This window comes from Lutra lutra, chromosome 5 (genome assembly GCF_902655055.1).
Source record: "Lutra lutra chromosome 5, mLutLut1.2, whole genome shotgun sequence".
Classification (NCBI taxonomy): domain Eukaryota; kingdom Metazoa; phylum Chordata; class Mammalia; order Carnivora; family Mustelidae; genus Lutra; species Lutra lutra.
The window spans coordinates 66,466,584-66,494,343 of NC_062282.1; the positions used below are offsets into that span (position 1 = coordinate 66,466,584).

General features: G+C 42.2%; 1 pseudogene; it reads right to left on the reverse strand.

Annotated features, from left to right (window-relative positions):
* Positions 1-19,198: 19,198 nt before the first annotated feature.
* LOC125101154 (tetratricopeptide repeat protein 37-like) lies at positions 19,199-26,348 on the reverse strand (annotated as a pseudogene).
* Positions 26,349-27,760: the final 1,412 nt, after the last annotated feature.

Here is a 27,760-nt window from a genome sequence, read left to right on the forward strand (position 1 = left end):
AGGTTTGCCAATGGGTTCGATATTGGGAATGGGAGAAAGGAGGAACTGAGGTAACTCTGAGCTCTTGTGGGTTGTCCTGAGTGAGGCGAAGGAGGAGGTTTCTGGGGGTAGGAGGTAGTCCGTGTTCCACCTGCTGAGGAAGGTGCCTTTCACAGTGGACCTGCGGATGTTTGTGTCTGGGAGAACTCTGAACTTCTACCCCCTCAGCAACTTTCAAGTACATGTCCCTCCCACTTTACACAAAGTTCATGGAACTCTGAACTTCTACCTCCTCAGCAACTTTCAAGTACATGTCCCTCCCACTTTTCACAAAGTTTCACTTGGCTTTTTGGAGAGACCTATATAATTACCCAGCTCTAGTAGCAGGAAGAAACCTGAAGAGAATGTCCCTATTATGACAAAGTGAAGAAGTGGGCATCGCGTTCAGCATCTATTGGTGGGGAACCACCACAGAGGCGGCAGCACCCCAACCAGTTCCTTCCTGGGCATTGCTCTCCGCGTCAAGCCACCAGAGCTTTGAACCATGTCTGTGAGCATGTGCTGTGCTCTATCCCCATTTATTTTGGGCATCTGTTAGGATGTTGTGTCCTGAGGCCTAAGGAGAGCCAAAGAGGATGAACTTCTGGTGTCTGAGCATGCTCATTTTTCTGTCACAATGAATGGTAATTCCTTTTTCCATTTACACCATTCTGCTCTGAAAGGTTTCCTAGGAACACTGTACTTTCAAGTAGCCAGGGAGCCTGCACCCCATCCTGCAGGGTTAGCTTCGTCTCCATGCTGCACAGAACGTTCCATGACTTGTGGATTTTATCACTCAAACATGGCACCTTTGACTACCTTCACCCATTTCCCCCCACCAATCCTGAATCTGGAACCACCTATCTGTTCTCATTATCTATGCATTTGTGTTTTTTTTTGTTTTGTTTTTGTTTTTTTTTTTTCCCCGTGTGGAATGTCCATGAGAGTTTCTGGTGTTTGTCTTTCTGTGTCTGAGTTACTTAGTATAAGGCTCCCAAGGTCAGTATTTCCATGTCTGGTTATTGTGAATAATGCTGCTGTGAACATGAGAGTGCATCTCTCCTTTGGAGGGAGTGTTTTTGTGTTCTCCAAAGAAATACTCAGTAGAGCAGTTACTGGGTGATGTGGTAGTTGTTTGTATTCATTTTTTCTTGATACCTCCATAGCGTTTGTCACAGTGTCTGCACCAATTTCCATTCCACCAACAGTGCACAGGGTCCCCTTGGGTACACACCCTTGACCACACTGGTTGTCTGTCTCGGGGACGATTGCCCTTCCCACAGTTGTGAGATGATAGCTGATTGCGGTTTTGACTTCTGTTTCCCTGATGACAATTAGTGATGTTGAACAACTTTCTCTGTGTCTCTTGGCCACCTGTATGCTATCGTTGGAAAGTATCTATTCCCCTATTCCCCCCCCCCCCATTTTTATTCCGTTTTTGTTTGGATTTGAAGGAGTATTCTGTGTATTTTGGATATTAGCCTCTTCTCACAGATAGGATGTGCAGATATTTTTTCACCTTGGGGAGGTTGCCTTCAAGGGTTTGATGGTTTCTTTTGTCATGCAGAAATTTCAGTTTGATGTCCTTACGCTTGTTTATTATTGCTTTTGTTACCTTTGCTTTTGGTATCTGATGAAAGAGACTCTTCACCAAAACCAATATTGAGAAACTTACTACCTGTGTTTTCTTTTTGGAGGTTTATGGATTCAATTCTCACGTTCAAGTCATTCATCCATTCATGATTTGTGTGTGTGGTGTAAGAAAGTGATCCAGTCACATTCTTCCACATTTAGTGTCCAGATGTCCCAGTACCATTCACTGAGGAGACATTCCTTTCCCCATTGTATATTTTCTGCTGTCTCATAAGTTAAGACCATACATGTGTGGGTTAGTTTCTGAGGTTTCTATCTACCTTCCTTTCCATTCTTCCTTCCTTTCTTTCTTTTCTTTTCTTTTCTTTCTTTCTTTCTTTCTTTCTCTTCTTTTGTTCTCTTTTTTCCTCCCTTCCTTCTTCCCTTCCTTCCTTTCTTCCTTCCCTCTATCTGGTCTTACAGTTTATTTGTTGGGAAAATAATTTTCCTGTTGACATATATGCATTGTGGACTTCATGGGCGACATCTTCATACTCTTTGGTAGGACTTTTCTCTGAAAACTGTGTTTTTGTAAATGAGTAGCTGGATCTATAGCTTTCAACAGGTTGAACATTTGGGCAGAACTACTTAAGTAGTATTCTGTTCTTCCATCAGCCAGATTGTGTCCAATTGTCTTCTTTTGTGATGTTCTCAGTTGTGATGATGGATATCTATATTTCCTTTTCCGTGGTAGGTTTATTAAAGTGAATTTAATTTTTACTAAAAGTGTGGATTCTAAATCATCCTTATTTTATAATATATATGTATATAAAGCAGCATGTTTTAAAAATACATTTATTGGTAGCAAATGTTGGAACAGGACATCAATATTATTAATTCTCATTCAGAGTTAATAATTCCATCAGAGCTAAGTTTAAATATACCTTTAATATACAAATGAATAAACTTTGCCAAAAGTACTGTGATTATCAGTTTCCAAGCTTTCTGTTGTGTTCCATTGTCCTGTGTGTCTGTTTTTCTGCCAGTACCATACTGTTTTGATGACAACAGCTTTGTAATCTAGCTTGAAATTGGAGTGTGGTGACCGCAGGTGGCTTAGTCACTTGTTTGCTTGCTTGCTTTCTGCTTTCTTTCTTTCTTATCAATGAGATTATTTATTTTTACATGGTTTATGTAAATGTTTTTCATTCACTTCTTTTTTATTATCATCATATAATGTGTTATTTGTTTCAGGGGTACAGATTTGAGATCCTTCATTTTACACACCATACAGTGCTCACCACAGCACATACCCTCCCCATGCCCATCACCAGCCACCCCCATTCCCTCACCTTCCTCTCCTTCAGAAACCCTCAGTTTGTTTCCTGAGATTAAGTGTCTCCTTGCTTTGACTCCCTCTCTGGTTTCATCTTGCTTCCTTTTTTTTTTTTTTTTTCCTCTTCTCCTATGATCCTCTGTCTTGTTTCTTAAATTCCATGTATCAGTGAGATCATATGATAATTGTCCTTCTCTGACTGACTTATTTCATTTAGCATAATACCCTCTAGTTCCATCCATATCATTGCAAATGGCAAGATTTCATTTTTTGATGGCTGCATAGTACTCAATGCTATATATATCCACATAGATCCACTCATCTGCGAATGGATGTCTGGGCTCTTTGCATACTCTGGCTCTTGTGGACATTGCTGCCATAGACATTGGGGTGCAGGTGACCCTTCGGATCACTACATTTGTATCTTTGGGGTAAATACCCAGCAGTGCAATTGCAGGGTTGTAGGATAGCTCTATTTCCAACTTCTTGGGGAACCTCCACACTGTTTTCCAGGGTGGCTTCTCCAGCTTGCATTCCCACCAACAGTATAAAAGTGTTCCCCTTTCTCCATATCCTCCCCAACACGTGTCTTTCCTTGACTTATTCATTTTAGCCATTCTGACTGATGTAAGATGGTATCTCATTATGGATTTGATTTGTATTTTCCTAATATCGAGGGATGTTGAGCACTTTTTAAAGTGTCTGTTGGCCATTTGGATGTCTTCTTTGGAGAAATGTCTGTTCATGTCTTTGGCCTATTTCTTGATTGGGTTATTTGTACTGTGGGTGTTGAGTTTGGTAAGTTCTTTCTAGATTTTGGGTATGAGCCCTTTATCTGATATGTCATTTGAAAATATCTTCTCTCATTCTTTTTGTTGTCTTTTGCTTTTGTTGACTGTTTCCTTTGCTGTGTAAAAGCTTGCTATCCTGATGACATCCCAACAGTTCATTTTTGCTTTTGTTTTCCTTGCCTTTAGAGATGTGTGTAGCAAGAAGTTGCTGTGGCTGAGGTCAAAGAGGTTGCTGCCTTTGTTCTCCTCAAGGATTTGGATGAATTCTGTCTCACATTGAGGTCTTTCATCCACTTGGAGTCTATTTTTTGTGTATGGTATAAGGAAATGGTTCTCCATTTCGTTCATGACTATGGTATGGTTTCCTGAGTACAGATCCTTTGCCTCTTTGGTTAGAAGGATTCCTCAGTATCTTATGGTTTTGGGTGCAATTATACATGGGATGGACTCCTTAATTTTTATTTCTTCTGTTGCATTATTGCTGCAGACAAATATAAGTAATTTCTGTGTATTGATTTTTTTTATGTTTGAGAAGCTCTTTATTTCAGCTCTGCATTTAAAATAGATTTTTCTGGACATACAATTATAGTTTTGAATTATTTTTCTTAAACATTTTGAAATAGACTTTATTTTCTTACCTCAAATGTTGTAAAGGAACGTCTGTAAATAAGTGAAAGTCTGCTGTCTGATCTGATTCTTGTTCCTATATGACCTTATTTTTATTCAGTAAGTTTTTTTTTTTTAATTTTTTTATTTTTTCAGCATAACAGTATTCATTATTTTTGCACCACACCCAGTGCTCCATGCAATCCGTGCCCTCTACAATACCCACCACCTGGTGCCCCCAACCTCCCACCCCCCACCCCTTAACAAAATTCTCAGATCGTTTTTCAGAGTCCATAGTCTCTCATGGTTCACCTCCCCTTCCAATTTCCCTCAAATAAGTGAAACCATATGATAATTGACTCTTTCTGCTTGACTTATTTCACTCAGCATAATCTCTTCCAGTCCCATCCATGTTGCTACAAAACTTGGGTATTCATCCTTTCTTTTTTTTTTTTTTTTTTTTTACAGCTTTATAAACATATATTTTTATCCCCAGGGGTACAGGTCTGCGAATCGCCAGGTTTACACACTTCACAACACTCACCATAGCACATACCCTCCCCAATATCCATAACCCCACCCCCTCTCCCAACCCCCTCCCCCCATCAACCCTCAGTTTGTTTTGTGAGATTAAGAGTCACTTATGGTTTGTCTCCCTCCCAATCCCATCTTGTTTCATTTACTCTTCTCCTACCCCCTCAACCCCCCATGTTGCATCTCCTCTCCCTCATATCAGGGAGATCATATGATAGTTGTCTTTCTCCGATTGACTTATTTCGCTAAGCATGATACCCTCTAGTTCCATCCACGTCGTCGCAAATGGCAAGATTTCATTTCTTTTGATGGCTGCATAGTATTCCATTGTGTATATATACCACATCTTCTTTATCCATTCGTCTGTTGATGGACATCTAGGTTCTTTCCATAGTTTGGCTATTGTAGACATTGCTGCTATAAACATTCGGGTGCATGTGCCCCTGTGTATTGATTTTATATCCTGCCACTTTATGGAATTCCAGGATGAGTTCTAGCAATTTTGGGGTGGAGTCTTTTGGGTTTTCCACAGAAAGTATCCTATTGTCATAAAGGGTGAGAGTTTGACTTCTTCTTTACCGATTCAGATGCCTTTTCTTTCTTTTTGTTGCCTGATGGCTGAGGCTAGGAATTCTGTACTATGTTGAACAATAGTGATGAGAATGGGCATCCCTGTTGTGTTCCTGACCTGGAGGGAAAAGCTCTCAGCTTTTTTTTTTTTTTTAATTTTTTAAAATTTATTTGACACAGATCACAAGTAGGCAGAGAGGCAGGCAGAGAGAGAGGGGGAAGCAGGCTCCCTGCCTAGAAGAGAGGCCCGATGCGGGGCTCAATCCCAGGACCCTGAGATCATGACCCAAGCTGAAGGCGGAGGCCTTAACCCACTGAGCCACCCAGACACCCCTCCCGGAGGATTTTTAATGACGGATTCAATTTTTTTTTGATGATTATTCAGGTTTCCTTTTCTTCCTGGTTCAGTTTAGGTCATTTTTATGTTTCTGGGATTGCATCCATTTTTTCAAGACTGCCTGATTTGTTGACATAGAGTTGCCATCCTATGTCCTTATAATTGTATTTCCTTGGTGTTGGGTGTGATCTCTCCTTCTTGATTCATGATTTTTATTTATTTGTTTTTTTTTTTTTTTTTTAAGATTTTATTTATTTACTTGTCATAGAGAGAGAAGCGAGAGTGAGCACAGGCAGACAGAGTGGCAGGCAGAGGCAGAGGGAGAAGCAGGCTCGCCGCCAAGCAAGGAGCCCGATGTGGGACTCGATCCCAGGACGCTGGGATCATGACCTGAGCCGAAGGCAGCTGCTTAACCAACTGAGCCACCCAGGCGTCCCGATTTTTATTTATTTGGATCATTTCTGTGTTCCTTTTGAGAAATATGAACAGGGTTGTATCAGTCTTACTAATTCTTTCAAAGAAGCACCTCCTAGTTTTATTGATTTGTTCTACTATTCTTTTGGTTTTACTTCATTGATTTCTGCCCTAATCATTATTATTTCTCTTCTCCTTCTGGGTTTAGGCTTTCTATGCTCCTCTTTCTCCAGCTCCTTTAGGTGTAGGGTCAGGTTGTGTATTTGAGACCTTTCTTGGTTCTTGAGAAAGGCTTATAGTGCTATATACTTCCCTCGTAGGACCGCCTTTGCTGCATCCCAAAGATACTGAACGGTTGTGTTTTCATTCTCGTGTGTTTCCATGAATTTTTAAAGTTCATCTTGAATTGATTGGTTGACCCATACATTCTTTACTAGGATGCTCTCTAGCCTCCCTATATTTGAGTTCATTTCACCTTTCCTCTTGTGATTGAGTTTCATTTTCAAAGCATTGTGCTCTGAAAATATGCAGGGAATGATTCCAATCTTCTGGGAGGAGAACGAACATGGTGGCCTCCCTATCTCTGGTCCTGGGATCAAGCCCTGCATCTGCTCAGCAGGGAGCCTGCTTCCTCCTCTGTCTCTGCCTGCCTCTCCCCCAACTTGAGATCTCTGTCCATCAAATAAATAAATAAAATCTTTTAAAAAAAATTGTATTTTGTTTTGTATCTTCTTTCTCTTTTATTTATATGTTTGTTTCTTCAATTCTACACAAGAGTGACATATGGTATTGTCTTTCTCTGATGGACTGATTTCACTTAGGATAATCCTCTCTAGATCCATCCGTGTGGCTGCAAATGGCAAGATTTCATTCTTTTTATGACTGAGTAATATTCTACTCTGTGTGTGTGTGTGTGTGTACACACCTCTCAGCTCAGTTAGCACTTTATCAATGGACACTTGGGGTGCTTCCATATTGTGATCTTGTAAATAATGCTGCAAGAAACATAGGGGTGCATGTACCCTTTTGAGTTACTGTTTTCGTGTGCTCTGAGTAAATACCCAGTAGTGTGGTTGCTGGATCCTAGGGTAGCTCTATTTTTAACATCTTGGGGACCCTCCAAACTGTTTTCCAGAGTGGCTGCAGCAGGATGCTTTTCTACCAACAGTGCATGAGGTTTCCCCTTTTCCACACTCTCCCAGCATCTTTTGTTCCTTGTGCTTTCGCTGGGAGCCAGTCTGACAATATGTGCTAATATCTCTTTATACTTCTGATTTGCATTTTCCTAAGCTGGGGTGATGGTAAACATCTTTTCATGGGACCATTGACCATCTGTATTTCTTCTTTGGAGAAATATCTGTTCATGTCTTCGGACTATTTTTTAACTGGATTGTCTGTTTTTTGTATCCACTCCACATCTTTTGGATACTATCCCTTTACTGCATAGGATATTTGCAAATATCTTCTCCCTTTTAGTAGGTTGTCTTATTATTATTACTTCTTTCTTCCTAGTTCTTTTGCTGTGAGGAAACTTTTTATTTTGATATAGTCCCAGTTGTTTATTTTTGCTTTTATTTCCTTTGCCTCAAGAGACAGTCTAGATAATGTTGCTTTGGTCCATGTCAGGAAGTTACTGTCAGTGCCCTCTTGTAGGATTTCTGTGGTTTCAGGTCTCCCACTGAGGTCTTGAAACTGTTTTGAGTTTATGTGTCTGTATGGTGTAAGGAAGCAGAGTAATGCATTCTTCTGTGAGTAGATGTCCACTTCTCCCAACACCGTTCGTTGTAGAGACTGTCTTTCTCCCTTTCAATATTATTGCCTGCTTTGGGGAACACTAGTTGGCCACACAATTGTGGGTTTATATCTGAGCTTCTCTCCTGTTCTCTAGGTCACTGTGTGTATTTTTGTGCCAGTGCCATACTGTTAGGCTGACTACAGCTTTGTAGTATAACTTGAAATCTGGAATTGTGACTCCTCCAGCTTTGTTTTTCTTTAACATTACATTGGCTGTTCCATACAGATTTTTAGGAGTGTTTGCTTGAATTCTTTTTGTTTAACTGAATGTCAATGAGCCAACTTCTAGTACATCATTAGTTTCAGATGTAATGTTCAATAATAGATCAGGTGTGTATAACCCCCAGTGCTCATTGCATCACGTGCCCTCCTTAATGCCCATCACCCAGTTACCCCATCCCCCATCCACCTCCCCTCCAGCAATCCTCAGTTTGTTTCTGTAATGAAGAGTCTCTCATGGTTTTTCTCCCTCTCTGATGACTTCCCATTCAGTTTTCCCTCCCTTACCCTCTGATCCTCTGTGGTGTTTCTCCTATTTCACATATGAATGAACCCATATGCCGATTGTCTTTCTCTGATAGACTTACTTTGCTGAGCATAATACCTTCCAGTTCCAGCCAGGTGGATGTGATGGTAAATCTTCATCCTCTCTGATGGCTGAATAATATTCCATTGTAGATATGAACTACATCTTCTTTATCCATTCATCTGTCCGTGGACATCTGGGCTCTTTCCATAGTTTGTCTAGAGTGGATAATGCTGTAATGAACAAGGGTGGGGGGCACAGGTGCCACTACTTTTCACTCAATCTGTATCTTTGGGGTAAATACCTAGGAATGCGAATGCTTGGTCGTAGGGTGGCTCTATTTTTATATGTTTTTAAGTTCTGGACAGTATTCATGATGGTTTCTATCTCAGGAGTTCTGACTCCCATTGGCCCCACTCCTATGGAGTTCTCCCAATGGACACAATGGCCTTTCCATGGAGATTCCCCAGGGCAACACTGGACTAGCCAGTGTCTTCAGGGTGTGCCCCAGGCCATTGGATGTGGCTGAGGGGCCATGAGCAATTCTGAACCCAAACCAAGGTTTTGGCTGTGTTGCCTTATTGGCACACAAATAGCAGTGCCTGGGTCAGGCCTTCACTGCAAACGCTGAGCTGGCTCAGTGAGGACTTTGCCCAGGACACTAGCCCCATGACACTCTGAGGACACAGTGAAGTCATGCAATGTGACAAGGGATTCTGCCTCAGGGTAGATGATGGAAGGTACCGTTTCCCAGCAAACACGACAAAAAGCACTTAAATGGCAGAATAAGAAGTAGTTCAATGTACTCTCTGTGATGGCAGTGATGGGAAAAGTGAATGATGGGGTCTGAAAGGGGAATGGGAGTTCCAAGAAGCAGGCTGGAGTCGTCACAGGGTAGGGGGTGTCTCGCGGAGGGAGGGACTAGGAGGCTCCTCATGGGTTCCAACAGGGCAGCATCAGGGTGTGTGCTTGGCCTGACCCACGACCCCTCAGGGCTCTGGGGTCATTCTAGCTCTGAGGGTCTACAGAAATGCAAACTGGCCTGAGCAGAGCCTTGGTGGTCCGTCTTCCTGGTTCCTGGGTATGGCTCTTTCTGGGCTTCTGGAGGCTGTTGCTTCTCCTTTGTTTTTCTCTGTGCTGCACTATTTTGTGTGGATTCAGGGTTGTTAGCTGACACAAATTCCTCCTGAAAAGAAGTGGAATGGAAGCCATCCTTGTTTCCTAAGTAAACTTGAATAGATTCCATTGTCATAATCTTTTCCCAGGGCCTTCACATGCTCTCAAGTCCAAGATTTTAGAAAGCGTCTTATATTCTTAATAGGTTGAAAGAATTAGTTTTCTCTTTAAAAAATTCAACAAAGTCACACTTTTCATCATCTATACAATGACCTGTAAACATTGAATGAACAAGGCTTGACAGGATGAAGGACAAATGGGCTTGCAGAGGCGTTTGGGGCACTCTAGCCTCACTGCTGCCCCCGTGTGGCCACTCTCCAGATAGCATGTGGCCGAATGAGTAGATGTCTCTTACAGAAGCCTGGCTGGATGACAGGCGGATGAATGGGTTTACCGGATTCAAGGGAGAGTAAGACTGAAGAAGGTTGGTCCCTGAATTCCTTAGCTTCTAAAAACCATCCTCTAATTTATGAGCGATATTCTAAATCGAGTACATCTTCAGTAGACATTAGGGTTAGGATCAGGGTCAAGTTACATACATTAACTAGGGGCAGTTTTTTGTATGTCGATCTTACCTGCCTAAGGTGTTTCTAAAAAATACAATGGGAGAGGATATAGTCACCAAAGCACTGAGCACATGACCTGTCCCCGGAAATAGGTCACTAAACATAATTATTGTATCATCGATGCTGAGGACCAGGAGCTGGTCCTCTAGGTACTTGGCAGGTAGCCTCTGTGGCCAGCTGGCCATCTCCCCCTGACAGCCACACACAGCTCAGCCCATCCACTACTCTGCTCAAGGGCAGCAAACAGACGGACCAGGCACAGGTGGGACTCCCTCCTGTCAGGCATAGCTTGCTTCAGATAGCTAGACAAGTGGGTCAGCACCCACGCGTATGACGGGTTCCTCTGGTTCCTTGCTATCAGCCTCCCCTTTCTGTCACCCTTGTCCTGAACCTTTCACTCCTGGGAGAACTTGGGTTTGCAGATTTCTGCTGACCTTTCAAAGTATAGATCTGTGTTGCCTTTTTTCCCTGTCCTGGGGTTGGAGAGGAAGGTGGGAAAAGTCATCCTATGCTGAAAGCAGCCCAAAGAAAGATCAAGTGTGCTCTGTTCCCAGCACCTCAGGTTTGAAATCCATAGCCAACTGCGTACTTCATGTTCTACACAATCAATCAGCTTTAGGGACTCATGGACACATGTGACATGAAATTGTACTGAAAGAAATCTCGTTACCAAAACTTCACCTTGCAGAAGACAGTTTAGGGACACCGCCCCTCGCCTGCGCTTTCATTTCCAGTCTGGCCAATGCCCAGTCACACTGACATGTGTAGTCACCCAAGGGCACAGCTGTGACATCGTCCTGGAGAACCCCTGGTCCCCCTGCCTACTGGCATGGGCAATCCTGCACACCCCCAGTCTTCCCGAGCATCCCCCGTCATGTGATCACCCTCCTGGAGCATTCCCTATCCCCCTACCCCCAGGTCTGGCCAACCCTACACACCCCTCATTCCTCCTCAGTGTCCCCTGTCATGGCACTTGTCACACAAGGCTGTCATTTGTTGTCTCTTGGTCTGTCATTTCTGCTTGGAGTAGATCTCTCTTATGGAGGCCTGGCTGGATGACAGGCAGATGAATGGTTTTGGGATCTTTGGTCCTCGAAAAGCAGGTGTACCTAAAATCCTGATGGGTAGGGGGAGTCTCTGTCCTTCTGTGTGCCCCTAGCCTCACTGGAACCTAGTGTCCAGGACAAGGGACTTGGGAGTCCTCCCAGATGAAGTTTGTTCTGTAAATGTGGCTTCCTTCTGAGATCACTATGCAACCACATTTTGTAGCCGTTCCTTTGGTACAGGAAGCATGCTCCTGTATTGTATCATCCTTGCACACTGTGGGTACCAAAAAGAAAACGCATGCTCACCCTCACAAGTTCACACTTACACCTCCGTTTCTGAGCATCACTACATGGAAACGACAGTGAATTCCTGTTGGGCGGCAGACCTGTAGACGTGCCCTTCAAGGTGTTAGTAGAGGAGGATGGAGATGGCATTGTGGCTAAAAGGATGGAAACCCTTGCCACTGGGGGTGAGGAAATTAGATTTGAACCAGAGGAGGCTATGATCTACTCAAAGAAGCGACATGATCCTAGGATCTTTCAGATCAGGGATCAACACAGACTTTTCTGGAAAGTCTTCTGTAAAGATTTTCTGTTAGGTGTTACAGTCCACGTGGTGTGTCTGCCAATGACTCCACTCTTGCATTGTGGTTTGAAAGCAGCCACAGACCGTCCATAACTAATGCTCCAGCCACAATGGATTGAGAGAATACGGAGGGAGGTCCATTTGGCCCATGAGTGGTAGTTTCCCACACCCCAGATCTGCAACATGATGGATTAAGGGGGAGAGGCCTCCTCTTTTCCAATGGCAGAGCGGGAAGACACTGGGATCCGTCCTGTCTGACCCCGGCCCCTGCAGGTGAAAGGAAGAAAAGATAGTGAGCTTGGCCAATAGTTAAGGCCTCAGGAATTCCCTCCTCGAGGCTCTGGAGGCCTCGAGCTTCCCACCACACATTTGTCTGTGGTTGAATTCCATGTAGGTATTGTTTGGCTGAATTTGTCTCCATTGCCTGGCGGGTATATCTTGCGGCTTATATACCACACAGATGCTATTCTTGTTCAGGCCAAGACCAGGAGCACATTTGGGGTTCTCCTGAGTTAGTGGAGGATCTAGCATATGTGGGCTTCAGGATGAGTCTGATTGAGCCCTTAGTAATGTTATGGAGCACCTGGGTTTCTGGGCCCTCTGTGGCACTGGCACGGGCCTGGCCTAGGCCACTTATGCAGTCGCAATGGAAAATCCCCTGGTTTGGGTGTTCTACCCCATGCTTGGCTCTGCAGGTTGAGACCCAAGGTTCCTCCCACATCATGGCTGGGACCAGGTCATATGCCCATTGATGAGCCAATCCCTGGATCCAGGGAGTGGAGACATGGAGATTGGCACAGGTTGTTAGAACCTCTGTTGGTGGCAAGATCTTTTGGGATGCATCTGTTAATAAAATGAATATTAATTTCTGATAATAAGTGGGTCTAAGGTGTTGGCTTAGCACCTAGCATCTCAGTCCCAGCACCTCAGTACTACTGTACTACTCTGCAGAGACAATGGCTGAGAATGAACAAGGTGGATGGAAACTGGTCTGGAGTGCACAAGGCAAGGTTGCATATGTGTGTGTGTAGGGTATAATAGCTCTGGCCAAGCTCTATCTCCATATTATCTAGGTTTAAGAAGGTGTGGGGAATCTGTGATGTTTCTCCATCCATCATTTTGCAGATGGAGAATATGCCTTTTGCATGGAGTATGGCAAGACTTGTTCCAAGTATTCTCTAGTTGGTATGGAAGTTGGGGAGAGCAGCACCCTCCATCTGCTAGGAGAGGCGTGAGAGGCTGAGTGCTCTCAAGAAGGTGTCTGGCTTTCACAGGGCTCACTGTGAGCCTGCACACAAGACTGGCAAGGACAGTTCACAGTTTTGTTCTGAGGATGTATTGGAAGAATATGGAGCCCCATGTAATCACGGCAGGGGACAGACCTGGGGTCCACTGGAGGGTTACTTCTAGGAGTGGTGGTGATCTGAAGCATCTGCTTCATGAGATGTCTGTCCTTTATTGAGTTCTAGGTGTCGTTTCTGTGACTTTGTCCTAATGGCTGGGATTTCCAAGGACTGGGATTTTTTGGCTTCACTGTAAGAGCTAGTCCACTGGGAGTGGGCAAGTCCCATTCTGCTGCTGAGAAGTACGTCTCTAGCAGTTGGAGTGTGTATTACAAGCCTAGAGGTCAATGGCGAGGTGGTTACAGTGGTCAGCAGGCTATTGTTATTGATGAGTTATACGGGTGAATTCCATAGGATGAGATGTTAGATCTTATGGTTAGGGATCCTCATGAAGTGCCCATCAAGGGTGCTTTTTCTGAGTTTCATATTCGATACCTTTTTATTGCTTCTAAGAGCCCACCTTGTACTTGGTGTTCCATTGAGCAGTGCAGTACAACGTTGCCTGCATTTTCCCCTTGTGTTGATGAGGATTTGAGAAAGGAAAATGTCAGTGCTTCCACAAATTGTACACTGGAACAGCCAAGTAACAAAATTTTATTTTTGACACGAAGTAGGAAGTATCCTGCTGTGATTCTTAGTTTAAAGCAGGGGAGCTTTAAAGCTCCCCTTAGTCTCTTAGTTTAAAGCAGCAGGGGCCCTCTTTCAGTACTGGTAATGAGTATCATAGGCCTTCCTCGGGAACATTATCAGATTCTATTGGAGACTTGGTCTTTGTTATTGTGGAAGAATCAGGAGTCGGCCAGTTGTTTGTTTCCTGTTTCATTTTCCATGAACATTTCCCTGAAATTTGGTTTCACACCTCTACCATTGTAAAGTCATCCCAACTTTGGCACCAGCTCCCCCTTCTCTGCCAAGGGTATGTTTGGGCCAAGACAAAACCTGCTTCTGGGTGCCTGGGTGACTCGGACCAGAATGCTGTCTGCAGGGAATTACTGGGATCCTAAATTACAAACCAGCTCTTGACACCCAGATGAAATGCATTTCAGATTTACAAAGTTCAGATAGAAATTTTGTGTCCATGATGACAACTGAAGAAAATGTGCCATCTCTAAACCTAACCTTAACCCCTAATTTTAACATTGAAACCTAACCTGACAAAGCCCCAACTGGAACCCTGAATCCCAAACCTGAAATTGAACCCAAAGCCTCAACTCTGAACCTGAGCCCTGGATCCAAGCCCTGAACCATGAACCCAAACCCTAAACCAGAACTCTGAGCCATGAACCCTGAACCCAAATCCCAGCATGAACCCAAGTCCCAAATTTGACCTTGAACTTTATCCCAGAAGTCCTGAGTTTTAAACCCTAAATCATAAACCTAAAGCCCTAAACTCTAACTCTGTTCCCTTGCCCCGACTCTAAATCCTCACCATGACCCTAAGCCTAAACCCTGATCTAGAATCCTGAGCCTGAACCCAAATTCAAATCCTGCAGCACACTTTGTTTATGCATTCATCATTTTTGGATATTTGCAGTTTCTACCTTATGAATCTTGTGAACATTTTTTGCTTTGGGGCTAGGGTTAGGGTCTTGGATTGGGGTCAGGGCCAGGCTTGAGAGCTAGCTGAGGTCAGAGTGTGGGTCTGCTTCAGGGCCAGGGTTATGTTGTGTGCCGCATGGACACTGACACAGGCTCTCCCATCCAGCCTCCCCTTCTGAGGTCCCCAGTCCACTTTACTGAGGCTTCCCTTCATGCTTCTACATAGTTCCAACCAGGTTGTGGTGGGGTGTTGTAGAGAATTGGAATTCCAAATCCCACTGCTTCTACTGCACCCAAGACACAGGGGCACCCGATTTAATCCTCCCACATCTCTCGCTAACATGTGGCCTCCTCCAAGGGTGAGTAGCCTCTCCACAGTGGGTGAACTGGCTCTTGGAGGGCTTGGCCTCCATCGCAATGTCTGATGTCCTCTCTGCTTCTGTGACATGGTGCTAATGTGGATGTTTGGAAGAGACATTTCATCTGTGGTGCTTTCAATGTGCAGTCAACTTGTTACAGCAGCACAAATGTGCTTTATCTCCACGCTCAGATTCCTGAGCTGTCATTTTTTTTTTTTTAAAGATTTTATTTATTTATTTGACACAGAGAGAGAGGGAACACAAGCAGAGGGAGTGGAAGAGGGAGGAGAAGCAGGCGCCTTGCTGAGCAGGCAGCCCGATGCGGGGCTCGATCCCAGGACTCCGGGATCACGACCTGAGCTGAAGGCAGACACTTAATGACTGAGCCACCTAGGTGCCCCTGAGCTGTCATTTTTTAACCACGTTTGCCACTTCAGACGGGATGATTCAGTGTGTTTGACTCCAAACAGGGACAGTTCCTGCAGAACCACCATGAAACCTGAAATGAGATCATTACAGGTTCCACCTTGTAAAAGATCGCACACCCACTTCAACTGTGTCCACCTGCTCGACTGTCTGAAATGTCTCTTACCATTCTCCAGGTTTCTTCTTCTGCTTAGGGTGAGGGTTAGGCATTAGACATTAGGAGATAAGGTTACAGTTTAGGATTTAGGATTAGGGTTAGTTTAGGGATAAGAAGGGGGTCAGGCTCAGAGTTCGTGTACAGGGTGTTAATGAAACTGGGGGACTGCTGGGATGGGCCCAGATTTTGCCTTACCTTAAGATTTCTCCTGCCCTGAAACCTTTCTGGTGTTCCAAATGGAACATCAACACAGTGTTCTTCTGTGTTGCAGGCTTAATCCTCAGGCATTGTTCAGCTGTCCACACTCCCTGGGACATTAGAAGCAGACCTTTGGGGACAGACCTCTCAGAACACAACCTAGTGTAAGTGTTAGGGGCTAGGGCATGGCAGGACCAAAATGAAGGTGCATCGGTGAGCTTCTCGGTGTTGGGGGGTGGCTGACATGAGGGCGTGGGTCAGGATGACTGTCAGAATCTGGTTTTGTGTCCAGGGGTCCACTAAATGTGGGCATGGCCTCAGGTGAACAGGCTGATTTCTCCTACTATGAATCCTTATCAGATTTCCAGTTGGCATGGGTTCCTTCTGAGTGGCATGCGGAGTCCTCTGGTATTGTTCAGGTGTCCCCCACATGTAGGGCATGCATGCCAGGACTTGGGACAGAACACTGAAGTCCCAGCCTAGGGTTAAGCTTAGGCCCTAGGGACATGTCAGGCATGAACTGCCTAGGGTATTTCAATCTCTACCGGAGGATGAGTTGATAGAGAACATCAGGATGTCGGGCTCTAGCTTTGTGTCCAGGGGGCCACTGAACATGGGGGTGGCTTCAGATGGGCATGCAGATTTCTCCAGTACTGAATCTTTTCCAGAGCTCCAAAGGGCAAAATTTCCTTCAAGGAGGCTGGCTGAGTCCTCCACTATTGCCCAAGTGTTCCTAACTCCTGCTCTTCAGAGCATGGCCACTAGGGATGGACCCCTCAGAACCCAACCAAGGGTTAGAGTTAGAACCTAGAGGCATGGAAGGACTGATCTAAAGATGTTTTGGGAGTGTTCCCAGGGCTGAGTTGAGAGCATGTATCTGGGTGAGTGTTGTCTCTGGGTTTGTAAACTGAGGTCCACTAAATATAGGTGTGGCCTGAGGTAGCCGGGCACATTTCTCCTGCTCTGAAACCTTTCTGAAGATCCAAATGGCACAGTTTCCTTCTGGCTGATAGGCTCTGTCATCTGGTATTGCTCCGGTGTCCGCAATCCCTGGGAATTTGAAGCAAGGCCCTTGGGGAAGGGCCTCTCAGAACCCATCCAAGGGTTAGCGTTAGGGACTAGCGGCATGGCAGGACTGATCTGAAGACCCCATGGAGAGCTCTGGGGGGTGGTGGTGGGGGGGCTGAGTTGAGGGCGTGGATGAGGCTGAGTGTCTGGCTCTGGCTTTGTGCTCCCAGCTCAGCAGGGAGTTTGTTTCTCCCTCTCCTTCTGCCTCTCCCTCTGCTTGTGCTTTAATGAAGAAATAAAATCTTTAAAAAAATAATAAAATGCATAACCTCCTTCTCTATTCTACATGTGGTTAATTCTGATTTATCAGTTCAAATGTAATTCATAGGTTAACTTCTCAGTTTTATTGACTCTCATGTAGATATCCATAGTACACTGTGCATATTTTTATCATTACAATTTCCATAAAATGATTATCAGTGTGTGATTATGTTATTCTTTATCACTAGACCTATAAGACTGAATGATAAACATATTTATTGAATGATAAATATATATACCTAGATACACATGCCTTTATGACAGAAAATAATGTTCACACTACACAGGGTATATTTTTGAAAGGAAAAATCCAAAGAGGAGTTTGATAACATTCTTCTAGACTTTTATTCATAGTACTTGTTTTTTCATTGCATAACAACATTTCAAAAAGAGTTTCAAAGGAACAGAAAGGTTGCACAAATAATTATTTCTATGTACTCCACACCTAGTTTCCCCAGCTAAGTACACTTGATACACCCAATGAACACCTGCGTGAACACTGTCATCAGTAACTAAATCCATTTCTTGTGCTGATTTCCTTTGTTTTGACTTACTGTGCTCGTTTGCAGGATTCCTCATCAGGTATTTTACAGTTTCCCTCAACTGGGAATTTTCTGATTTTTTTTTTTTTTTTTATCATGCTTAGACTGGGATGAAGGGTTTTTGGGAGGAAGAGCATAGACATAAAATGCAATTCTCATCATATCGTATGGAAGAATGTATGTTGTCAACACAATAGGTCATTATGTGTGTTAAGTTTGGTCATAGTTGAAGGAGTGATTTTCAGGTTTTGACATAGTAAAGTTATTTTCTCCCCCCCCCCTTCCATACTTACTGTTTCAAAAAAGGTCACTATGTACAGACCAGTTTTTTTTTTTAAGCTTTTATTTATTTGTTTGACAGAGATCACAAGTAGGCAGAGAGATAGGCAGAGAGAGAGGAGGAAAACAGGTTCCCTGGCGAGCAGAGATCCCAATGTGGGGCTCAATCCCAGGACCCTGAGATCATGTAGAGTAGTCAAATTTTTTTTTTTTTTAGAAAAACTACATGCATAAATTGTACAACCAACACATTTACATACAACAAATAATATATGTAAATATCTGAAAATATTTTTTAAAACCACAAATCCAAAGTAAGCAACATAGTTTTTTCAGATCTATAAAAAGTTTTTTGAAAAACTAAAATAGGTAAATGTGCTTTCAATTTTTAAAATTTAAAATGTAGAAATTATATCTAATATTAATAGATAAAGAAAATAAAACAGTTTTTTCTTATTTCAGAAAGTTCAAGTCTTTTTGTCATAACTGAAGAAATTACATGATCAATTAAACACTGTCAGCATTGTTTTCCAAAAATTTCCATTGATTTTTTTAATGCAGCCATACACCTGAGTGTTTTGAACTATACAAACATATCCACTAGCAGTCTACACTCACCAACATTTACATTATACTTCTTCAACAGAATCTGAGATGAACCACTAGTAAAACAGGTTCTAAGATTATTTAGATGTTATGATGAGTTGGTCTGCTGAACTCCAGAATTCATAGAAGAAATTACATCTTTCAATTTATTTTTTAATAAAATTCTGCACCGTGCTAATTTGCTTTTACATATTATTTGGAAAATGGCTATTAAGGCTTTATTGTAAAGGGGTACAAAAATATTACTATGCAAAATGCAAGATGGAGAAAAGAATGTGTGAACCATTCTTTTCTGGTTTACAAATTACTGATGAACACCTAAGGGAATCATGTTTTTTCTTTTCATTATGGGTTTCTCAAAATCAAACATATTTCTCAAATTAAAGTTATATTAAAAGTTTTTGAAAAATTAAACCCCTAGCTTAATAACTTAAATGTCCTTAGATTTAAAATAGGAATTTTAAATTTAAAATCCTTGAAAAGACAATCTGGAACTATGGTGTTTTAAAATATTGCTTTGGGGGAAAGTCTTGATTCATTGATTCTAATAACTTTTTCTTTGCTTGCTTACTATAAAATAACATACTGTTACTGTGAAGACAATTTCTGATTCAGTTCCAATGTTCTTGTATCTCCATGAGTTTGGGCATTGTTTACCAGCACATCAATAAGCTCGTAGTCATTTTTGGCATGTAAGTGTCTCAGTAGATACCAACGTGCCATTGATACAATAGACTTGGGATACCCAGGCTGATAAACCACTCTTTCCAAAAGTCGCTGTGTCTCTCTTGCCCCCATTTTGCAGTTGAATTGTAACAAAGCTTGTAAAAAGTCAGCCAATGGACAAAAACAAAGTTTTAAGGCCTCAGTTGTAGCTTCTTGAACCAAAGATGACCAGTGATCATTGGAAATATTAGCCATGCAGGCTTTTAAAGCACGTAGGGCTAGTTTCAACAGACTCGACAGCTTCCCACTCCAACTGCCCTGTTGGGATGCTACTTGCAAACTCTTTCTATAACACATTTCTGTAGCACCCATCATCATTGCTTGGGACTGATATATGTGTGCTAGCCACTACCATGCTGGAACAGAAGTTGAGTTGGACATGACTGTTTTTTTGCAGCTCTTCAAGGATGGCATCTAGGAGAGGGTTTTGTGACTCCAGGAGTAGTTTACACTGATCTGGTCTCAAAAGTAAGATAACAGCTGACTGATCAGGGTTAATTTAAAAATTCCTCGTTTGATGGGGGTTTGATGGCTGCATAATACTCCATTGTATATATACACAACATCTTCCTTATCCATTTATCTGTTGATGGACATCTAGGCTCATTCCATAGTTTGGCTATCGTGGACATTGTTGCTACAAACATTTGGGTACATGTGCCCCTTTGGAGCACCACATTTGTATCTTTGGGGTAAATGCCCAGTAGTGCAATACCTGGGTCATAGGGTAGCTCTATTTTCAACTTTTTGAGGAACCTCCATACTATTTTCCAGAGTGGTTGCACCAGCTTGCGTTCCCACCAACAGTGTAGGAGGGTTCCCCTTTCTCCACATCCTCACCAGCATCTCTCATTCCCTGACTTGTTAATTTTAGCTATCCTGACTGGTGTGAGGTGATATCTCACGGTGGTTTTGATTTGTATTTCCCTGATGCCGAGTGATGTGGAGCACTTTTTCATGTGTCTGTTGGCCACCTGGATGTCTTCTTTGCCGACATGTCTGTTCATGTCTTCTGCCCATTTCCTGATTGGATTATTTGTTCTTTGGGTGTTGAGTTTGAACAGTTCTTTGTAGATCTTGGATACTAGCCCTTTATCTGATATGACCTTTGCAAATATCTTCTCCCATTCTGTCAGTTATCTTTTGGTTTTGTTGACTATTTCCTTTGCTGTGCAAAAGCTTTTGATCTTGATAAAGTCCCAATAGTTCATTTTTGGCCTTGCTTCCCTTGCCTTTGGCGATGTGTCTAAGAAGTTGCTGTGGCTGAGGTCAAAGAGGTTGCTGCCTGTGTTCTCCTCAAGGACTTCAACGGATTCCTGTCTCACATTGAGGTATTTCACGCATTTGGAGTTTATTTTTGTGTGTGGTGTAAGGAAAGGGTCCAGTTTCATTCTTCTGCATGTGGCTGTCCAATTTTCCCAACACCATTTGTTGAAGAAACGTTTTACCATTAGACATTCTTACCTGCTTTGTCAAAAATTAGTTGACCATAGAGTTGAGGGTCTATTTCTGGGCTCTCTATTCTGTTCCACTAATCTATGTGTCTGTTTTTGTGCCAGTACCATACAGTCTTGATGATTATAGCTTTGTAATAGAGCTTGAAGTCCAGAATTGTGATGCCACCAGCTTTGCTTTTTTTTTTTTTTTTTTCCCAACATTGGCTATCTGGGGTCTTTATTGGTTCCAGACAAAATTTAGGATTATTTGTTCCATTTCCTTGAAAGAAGTTGATGGTCTTTTGATAGGGATTGCATTAAATGTGTAGACTGCTCTAGATAGTATTGACATTTTCACAGTATTTGGTCTTCCAATCTCTGAGCATGGAATGTTTTTCCATTTCTTTGTGTCTTCCTCATTATTTTCACAAGTATTCTATAGTTTTCTGAGGACAGATTCTTTGCCTCTTTGTTTAAATTTATTCCTTGGTATCTTATGGCTTTGGGTGCAATTGTAAATGGAATGGACTCCTTAGTTCCTCTTTCTCCTGCCTTGTTGGTGTATAGAAATGCAACTGATATCTGTGCATTGATTTTATATCCTGACACCTTACTCAATTCCTATATGAGTTCTAGCAGTTTTGGGGTGGAGTCTTTTGAGTGTCCACGTAAAGAATCATATCATCGGGGCGCCTGGGTGGCTCAGTGGGTTAAGCCTCTGCTTTCGGCTCAGGTCATGGTCTCAGGGTCCTGGGATCAAGCCCCGCATCAGGCTCTTTGCTTGGCAGGGAGCCTGCTTCTCCCTCTCTCTCTGCTTGCCTCTCTGCCTCCTTGTGGTCTCTCTCTCTGTCAAATAAATGAATAAAATTTAAAAAAAAAGAATCATATCATCTGCAAAAAGTAAGAGTTTGACTTCTTTGCTGATTCAGATGCCTTTTCTTTTTATTATCTGATTGCTGAGGCTAGGACTTCTAGTACTATGTTGAATAGCAGTGGTGATAGTGGACATCCCTGCTGTGTTCCTGACCTTAAGGGAAAAGCTATCAGTTTTTCCCCATTGAGAATGTTACTTGTGGGGCACCTGGATGGCTCAGTCATTAAGCATCTGACTTCAGCTCAGGTCATGATCCCAGAGTCCTTGGATTGAGCCCCACATTGGGCTTTCTACTCCGTGGGAACCCTGCTTCTCCCTCTCCCACTCCCCCTGCTTGTGCTCCCTCTCTAATTGTGTCTCACCCTGTCCAATAAATAAGTAAAAAAAAAAAAAAAAAAGAATGATACTTGCTGTGGGCTTTTCATAGACAGCTTTTATGATATTGAGGTAGTACATTCTATCCCTCCACTGTGAAGAGTTTTGATGAAGTAAGGGTGCTGTGTTGTGTCAATTGCATTTTCTGCATCTACTGAGAGGAGAATATGGTTCTTGCTCTTCCTTTTATTAATGTATATCAGCTTGGTTGGCTTGTGGATATTGAACTAACCTTGCAGCCCAGGAACAAATCCCACTTGGTCATGGTGAATAATCCTTTTAATGTACTGTTGGAGCCTACTGGCTAGAATTTTGGTGAGAATTTTTGCATCTGTGTTCATCAGGGATATTCTATAATTCCCCTTCCTGATGGGGTCTTTGTTTGGTTTGGGGATCAAGGTAATGCTGGCCTCCTAAAGGCCAGAAAGGACTTTAGAAATTTTCCTTCCATTTCTATTTTTTTAGAACACTTTCAGGAGAATAGGTATTGATTCTTTTTTAAATGTTTGGTAGAATTCCCCTGGGAAGCCATCTGGCCCTGGGCTCTTGTTTATTGGGAGATTTTTGATGACTGCTTCAATTTCCTTGCTGGTTATGGGTCTGTTAAAGTTTCCCATTTCTTACTCTTACTGGTTCAGTTATGGTAGTTTATACTCTCTAGGAATGCATCCATTTCTTCCAGATTGTCTAATTTGCTGGCATAGAGTTGCTCATAATATGTTCTTATAATTGTTTGTATTTCTTTGGTGTTGGTTGTGATCTTTCCTCTTTCATTCATGATTTTATTAATTTGGGTCTTTTTTCTTTTGGTAAGTCTGGCCAGGGGTTTATCAATCTTAGTAATTCATTCAAAGAACCAGCTCCTACTTTTGTTGATCTGTTCTACCCTTCTTTTGGTGTCTATCTCATTGATTTCTGCTCTGATCCTTATTATTTCTCTTCTCCTACTGGGTTTAGGCTTTATTTGGTGTTCTTCTTTAGGTGTAAGGTTAAGTTGTGTATTTGAGACCTTTTCTGTTTCTTGAGAAAGGCTTGTATTATTATGTAATTTATCAGGACTGCCTTTACTGCATCCCAAAGATTTTGAACAGTTGTGTTTTCATTTTCAATTGTTTCCATGAATTTTTTTATTCTTCTTTAATTTTCTAGTTGACCCATTCATTCTTTAGTACGATGCTCTTCAGCCTCCATATATTTTAGTTCTTCCCAAATTTCGTCTTGTGATTGAGTTCAAATTTCAAAGCATTGTAGTCTGAAAATATGTAGGGAGTGATCCCAGTCTTTTGGTACTTCTTGAGACTGGATTTGTGACCCAGGATGTGATCTATTCTGGAGACTGTTCCATGCACCCTAGAGAGGAATGTGTATTCTGTTGCTTTGGGATGGAATGTTCTGAATATATCTGTGAAGTCCATCTGTCCAGTGTCATTTAAAACCTTTTTTCCCTTGTTGATCTTTTCCTTAGATCTGTCCATTTCAATGAGGGGGGTGTTAAAACCCCCTGTTACTGTATTACTGTTGATGTGTTTCTTTGATTTTGTTTTTAATTGGCTTATATAATTGGCTGCTCTCATGTTCAGGGAATAGATAATTTACAATTGTTAGATCTTCCTGTTCGATAGACCCTTTAAGTATGATAGTGTCCTTCCTCATGTCTTATAGTATTTGGATTAAAATCTAATTTGTCTGATATAAGGATTCCCACCCCAGCTTTCTTTTGGTGTCCATTAGTATGGTAAATGGTTTTTCCACCGTCTCACTTTAAATCTGGAGGTGTCTTTGGATCTAAAATGAGTCTCTTGCAGATAACTTATTGATGGGTCTTGCCTTTTTATCCATTCTGATAGCCTGTGTCTTTTGATTGCAGCATTTAGCCCATTTACATTCAGGGTAACCATTGAAAGATATGAGGTTAGTGCCATTGTATTGATTGTAAGGTGACTCTTACAGTATACTGCCTCTGTTCCTTTCTGGTCTATGTTAACTTTAGGCTCTCTCTTTGCTTAGAGGACCCCTTTCGGGACTTCCCGTAGGGCTGGTTTGGTGTTTGTCTCAGAAGCTTTTAAATCTCTCCTTCTATTTTCAATGACAGCCTAGCTAGATACAGTATTCTTGGCTGCATATTTTTCTCATTTCCTGCTATGAATATATCATGCCAGTCCTTTCTGGCCTGCCAGGTCTCTGTGGATAGGTCTGCTGCCAACCTAATATTTCTACTTTTGTAGGTTACCTTTTGTCCAGAGCTACTTTCAGGATTTTCTCTTTGTTTCTGAGACTTGTAAGTTTTACTCTTAGATGAGGGGGTGTTGACCTATTTTTATTGATTTTCGAGGGGGTGTTCTCTGTGCTTCCTGGATTTTGATGCCTGTTTGCTTCCCCAGATTAGGGACGTTTTCTGCTATCATTGCTCCAGTATACCTTCTGCCCACTCTTTTTCTTCTTCTGGGATCCTAATTATTCTAATATTGTTTCATCTTATACTATCAATTATCTCTCCAATTCTCCCCTTGTGATCCAGTAGTTGTTTATCTTTTTCTCAGCTTCTTTATTCTCCATCATTTGGTCTTCTATATCACTAATTCTCTCTTTTGCCTCATTTATCCTAGCAGGTAGAGTCTCCGTTTCTGATTGCACCTTATTAATAGCTTTTTTGACTTTAACTTAGATTTTAGTTCTTTTATTGCTCCAGAAAGGGATTCTCTTGTATCTTCTATGCTTTCTTCAAGCCCAGCTAGTATCTTTTTTTTTTTTAAGATTTTATTTATTTATTTGAGAGAGAGACAGTGAGAGAGAGCATGAGCGAGGAGAAGGTCAGAGAGAGAAGCGGACTCCCCGCGGAGCCGGGAGCCCGATGCGGGACTCGATCCCGGGACTCCAGGATCATGACCTGAGCCGAAGGCAGTCGTCCAACCAACTGAGCCACCCAGGCGTCCCCCAGCTAGTATCTTTATAATTGTCATATACTCTATTGTCATGAACTTTGTTCCAACATCTAACTGATGTCTGTATTGATTAGGTCCCTGGCAGTTGGTACTGCCTCTTGTTCTTTTTTTTTGAGGTGAGTTTTTTCCATTTTGTCATTTGTCCAGAGAAGAATAGATGAATGAGAGAACAAAATGTTAAAAGGGTTACAACTACCACAGAAAAATGCACACAAAACAAATAAGAAGAGACCTGAAACTGGAGACAAAAGAAAGTCAAGAAAAAAAGAAAAAAAAAAAAAAAAGGAAAATAAAGAATAGGGTCAAGCTGTTCAATAGAACAGAGCCACACCCTAGATTTTGAGTATATTTTGGTCTGTTAGAAGAAACTGCCTCCCAAATTTTTAAGGAAAGAAAAACTTATCTTTATAGTCATACTGTGAAGGAATGGAATATGACTGTAAAGATTAAAATTAAAGATTTTAAAGAACGAGTTGATAAGTTCATTGAAAAAAGGAAAAAATTGAAAAAAAGAAAAAGAATGTGATTAGGCAGGAGACTAGAACAAGCCATACATTAGATTTAGGATATATTTTGGTCTGTTAGAAGAAATTGTATCTCAACATTTTAAAGAAAGAAAAACTTGTATTTAACTTTATTGTTGGTGTATATATAATGAAGGGATAGAATATGACATTAAAAATGAAGGAATTGATGTTAGTTGAAAAGGGAAAGAAGAAAAATTAAAAAAAAAAAAAGGAAAAACTAACTCCAAAAGACTAAAGAATCATGGGAAAAAAGCAATGAATTCTATGTGCTGTATTCCCCTACTGCTGGAGATTCGCAGTTCTCTGTGCCTGGTGAACGTGGTCTTGGGCTGAATGTTCCTGGTGATCTCCTGGAGGAGGGGTCTGTTGCAGTGATTCTCAAATGTCCTTGCCCAAGGCGGAGTTGCACTGCCCTTCCCACCAGCCAGGCTAAGTAATCTGCTCTGGCTTACACTCAGTAGCTTTCGTTTCCTCGAAAGCTTTCTATACAGCTTTGGAGGATGAATGAAGATGGTGGCTCCCAATCTCCCACCCAGAGGAGCTGAGAGCTTAGGACCCCACTCCTTAGGGCACACTCTGAGAAAAGCAGTCAATCACTCTTGTCTCCCTGGTCTCCGGCAGCGCTCCGTGCTTACCTGGCCTGTGATCAAACATTCCTGTCTCTGGCACACAACCCTATTTGGAGTCTCCAAACCCAGCAGACTGCTGTGGCAGGCTCCTGTGCCACTCTTCCTGGGGTAAGAAAGGTAGTCTCCCTGGATCTGCTGCTTGTGGGGTCCCTGCTTAAAAAGCAGTAGCCCAACCGTGCTGCAGATCATGGTTTATGGCAATCCTGAGTTGAGAGCCCACTCCTCAGCACCCTGCTCTAATACTTGGGAGCTCTGCCACACTCATGCCTTGGTCTGTCTGTGACCCCGAGAGTCCTGAGGCCACACTATCCCAGTGAGGGCTCCATCCCCTGCTTAGCCACTTGAGCGACATCCCTCACTGGAGCAGACTTCTGAAAGTTCCAATTTTATGTTCTGCTGCTTTCTCACTTGCCAGGAGCTAGCTGACAGAGGCTCCCTCCCCCTGTGGTCCATCTTCCCAAATAGCGCCTTGGATTCCCTTCGCTGCATGGCCCACCTTCCAGAAAGTGGTCGCTTTTCTGTTTGTAGAATTGCTGCTATTATTTTTTTCTTCAGTCTGGTGTTGAGTTTGTAGGTGTTCAGAATGGTTTGATAATGACCTAGCTGAACTCCTGGGACCCAATGATATTTAGGTTTCATACTCCTCTGCCATCTTGCTCCTCATAACAGGTGTGATGTAATTTTTTATGGTGGTTTTGATTCGCCTTTTCTGGATGATGAGTGATGCTGGGAAAATTCTCATGTACCTATTGGACATCTATGTGTCTTCTCTGGAAAAATGTCTATTCAGTCTTCTCAATTTTAAAGTAGTTTTTTTTTGGGGGAGGCTCTTCATTTGTAGGAGTTCCTTGTATTTTGGATAATATTGGCCTCTCATTCAGTAGATGATTGCAAATATCTTCTCGCATTGTATCCATTGATTGCCTTTTTTTTTTCTTCCCTGTGCAGCAACTTTTTAGTTTGACATAATCCACTTGTTTTTGCTTTTGTTGCTTGTGCTTTTGGTATCACCTCCAAAAAAATCATTACCAAGCTCAAGGTCAAGAAGTTTTTTCTTTTGATTTCTTCTAGGAATTTAACATTTCAGTTCTTAAATCTTGACTCCATTTTGAGTTTATTTTTGTAAGTGGTGTAAGTGGGGCTCCAATTTCATTCTTTTACATATGATAAAATTTAATTTTTCAAACACCATTTATGGAAGAGACTATTCTTGCCCTGGTGAGTATTCTTGGATCCCTTTTCAAATAGGAGTTGACTATATACACAAGGGTTTATTTTTTATTTACTGAGAGAATTCTGTCCCCTTGGTCTATGTGTTTACTTAGACTATATTTGTAATACAGTTTGAAAACAGGAAGTGTATGCATCTAGCTTTGTTTTTTTCTTAGAATTTCTTTGGTTATTCAAGGCCATGTATGGTTCCACACAAATTTTGGAACTTTATTATTTTTTTTTAAAGATTTTATTTATTTATTTGACAGAGAGAAATTACAAGTAGGCAGAGAGGCAGGCAGAGAGAGAGGGGGAAGCAGGCTCCCTGCTGAGGAGAGAGCCTGATGCAGGGCTCGATCCCAGGACCCTGAGATCATGACCTGACCCAA